The sequence below is a fragment of the Tasmannia lanceolata genome, unplaced genomic scaffold (genome assembly GCF_043159265.1).
Source record: "Tasmannia lanceolata isolate RefF3 unplaced genomic scaffold, GAP_Taslan_0.1 ptg000353l, whole genome shotgun sequence".
Lineage (NCBI taxonomy): Eukaryota > Viridiplantae > Streptophyta > Magnoliopsida > Canellales > Winteraceae > Tasmannia > Tasmannia lanceolata.
The window spans coordinates 10304-13520 of NW_027519028.1; positions in this window are offsets into that span (position 1 = coordinate 10304).

Consider the following 3217-nt stretch of genomic DNA (forward strand, 5'->3'; position numbering starts at 1 on the left):
GTTCAACACATTGTTGTACGTAGAACAGATTGTGGCACTATCCGAGGTATTTCCGTGAGTCCTCGAAATGGGATGACGGAAAAAATGTTGATCCAAACACTAATTGGTCGTGTATTAGCAGACGATATATATATGGGTCTACGATGCATTGCCGCTCGAAATCAAGATATTGGGGTTGGGCTTGTCAATCGATTCATAACCTTTCGAGCACAATCAATATATATTCGAACCCCCTTTATTTGCAGGAGTACATCTTGGATCTGTCGATTATGTTATGGTCGGAGTCCCACTCATGGTGACCTGGTCGAATTGGGAGAAGCAGTAGGTATCATTGCGGGTCAATCAATTGGGGAACCAGGGACTCAACTAACATTAAGAACTTTTCATACCGGTGGAGTATTCACAGGTGGTACTGCAGAACATGTACGAGCCCCCTCTAATGGAAAAATAAAATTCAATGAGGATTTGGTTCATCCCACACGTACACGTCATGGGCATCCTGCTTTTCTATGTTATATAGACCTGTATGTCACTATTGAGAGTCAGGATATTCTACATAATGTGAATATTCCACCAAAAAGTTTTCTTTTAGTTCAAAATGATCAATATGTAGAATCAGAACAAGTGATTGCCGAGATTCGCGCTGGAACATCCACTTTCAATTTTAAAGAGAGAGTTCGAAAACATATTTATTCTGACTCAGAGGGAGAAATGCACTGGAGTACCGATGTGTACCATGCACCTGAATATACATATGGTAATGTTCATCTCTTACCTAAAACAAGTCATTTATGGATATTATCGGGGGGTCCGTGCAGATCTAGTATAGTGCCTTTTTCGCTCCACAAGGATCAAGATCAAATGAACATTCATTCTCTTTCTGTCGAACAGAGAGAGAGTTCTGACCTCTCAGTGACTAATGATCGAGTGAGACACAAATTGTTTAGTTCAGATCCTTCCGGTAAAAAAGAGGGAAAGATTCTTGATTATTCAGGACCTGCTCGAATCATATCCAATGGTCGTTGGAATTTCATATATCCTGCCATTCTCCACGAGAATTCTGATTTATTGGCGAAAAGGCGAAGAAATAGATTCATCATCCCATTCCAATATGATCAAGAACGAGAGAAAGAACTAATGCCTCGTTCTGGTATCTCGATTGAAATACCCATAAATGGTATTTTACGTAGAAATAGTATTCTTGCTTATTTCGACGATCCCCGATACAGAAGAAGCAGTTCAGGAATTACTAAGTATGGGACTGTAGAAGTGGATTCAATCGTCAAAAAAGAGGATTTGATTGAGTATCGAGGAGCAAAGGAATTTAGTCCGAAATACCAAATGAAAGTAGATCGCTTTTTTTTCATTCCCGAAGAAGTGCATATCTTACCTGGCTCTTCGTCCATAATGGTACAGAACAATAGTATCATTGGAGTCGATACACGAATCACTTTAAATACAAGAAGCCGCGTAGGTGGATTAGTCCGAGTGGAGAGAAAAAAAAAAAGGATTGAACTGAAAATCTTTTCTGGAGATATCCATTTTCCTGGAGAGACAGATAAGATCTCCCGGCACAGCGGCATCTTGATACCACCAGGAACGGGAAAAAAAAATTCTAAGGAATCAAAAAAATTACAAAATTGGATCTATGTCCAACGGATCACACCTACCAAGAAAAAGTATTTTGTTTCGGTTCGATCCGTAGTCACATATGAAATAGCTGATGGTATCAATTTAGCAACGCTTTTTCCCCAGGATCTGTTGCAAGAAAGGGATAATGTGAAATTCCGAGTTGAAAATTATATCCTTTATAGAAATGGCAAACCAATTCGAGGAATTTATTACACAAGTATTCAATTAGTTCGTACTTGTTTAGTATTGAATTGGGACCAAGACCGAAATGGTTCTATAGAAAAGGTTCAGGCTTCCATTGTTGAAGTGAGGGCAAATGATCTGATTCGAGATTTCATAAGAATTGACTTAGTGAAGTCCCCTATTTCGTATATCGGAAAAAGGAATGATATGGCGGGTTCGGGATTGATCCCAGATAATGGATCAGATCACACCAATATCAATCCTTTTTATTCCAAGGCGAGGAGGATTCAATCACTTACCCAACATCAAGGAACTATTCGTACGTTGCTGAATAGAAATAAGGAATGCCAATCTTTTCTAATTTTGTCATTATCCAATTGTTCTCGAATTGGTCCATTCAATGGTTCTAAATCTCACAATGTGACAAAAGAATCAATTCAAATTAAAGAGGATCCCATGATTCCGATTAGGAATTCGTTGGGTCCCTTAGGGACTGTACCTAAAATTGCGAATTTTTATTCACCTTACTATTTAATAACTCATAATCAGATCTTGTTAAATAAATATTTGCTACTTGACAATTTAAAACAGACTTTACAAGTACTTAAATATTATTTAATGGATGAAAATGGGAGAATTTATAATCCCTATCCATGCAGGAACATCATTTTTCATCCATTCGATTTGACTTGGTGCTTTCTCCATCACGATTATTGTGAGAAGACATCCAAAATAATTGTCCTCGGACAGTTTATTTGTGAAAATGTATGTATATCCAAATATGGACCACAGATAAAATCTGGTCAAGTTCTAATTGTTCATGTTGACTCCTTAGTCATAAGATCAGCTAAGCCTCATTTGGCCACCCCAGGGGCAACCGTTCATGGTCATTATGGAGAAATCCTTTACGAAGGGGATACATTAGTTACATTTATATATGAAAAATCGAGATCGGGTGATATAACGCAAGGTCTTCCAAAAGTGGAACAAGTGTTAGAAGTGCGTTCGATTGATTCAATATCGATGAACCTAGAAAAGAGGGTTGAGGGTTGGAACGAACATATAAAAAGAATTCTTGGAATTCCGTGGGAATTCTTGATTGGTGCTGAGCTAACCATAGCGCAAAGTCGTATCTCTTTGGTTAATAAGATCCAAAGGGTTTATCGATCCCAGGGGGTGCAAATCCATAATAGGCATATAGAGATTATTGTACGTCAAATAACATCAAAAGTGTTGGTTTCAGAAGATGGAATGTCTAATGTTTTTTCACCCGGAGAACTAATAGGATTGTTTCGAGCGGAACGAACAGGGCGTGCTTTGGAAGAAGCGATCTGTTACCGAGCCATCTTATTGGGAATTACCAGGGCATCTCTGAATACTCAAAGTTTCATATCCGAAGCAA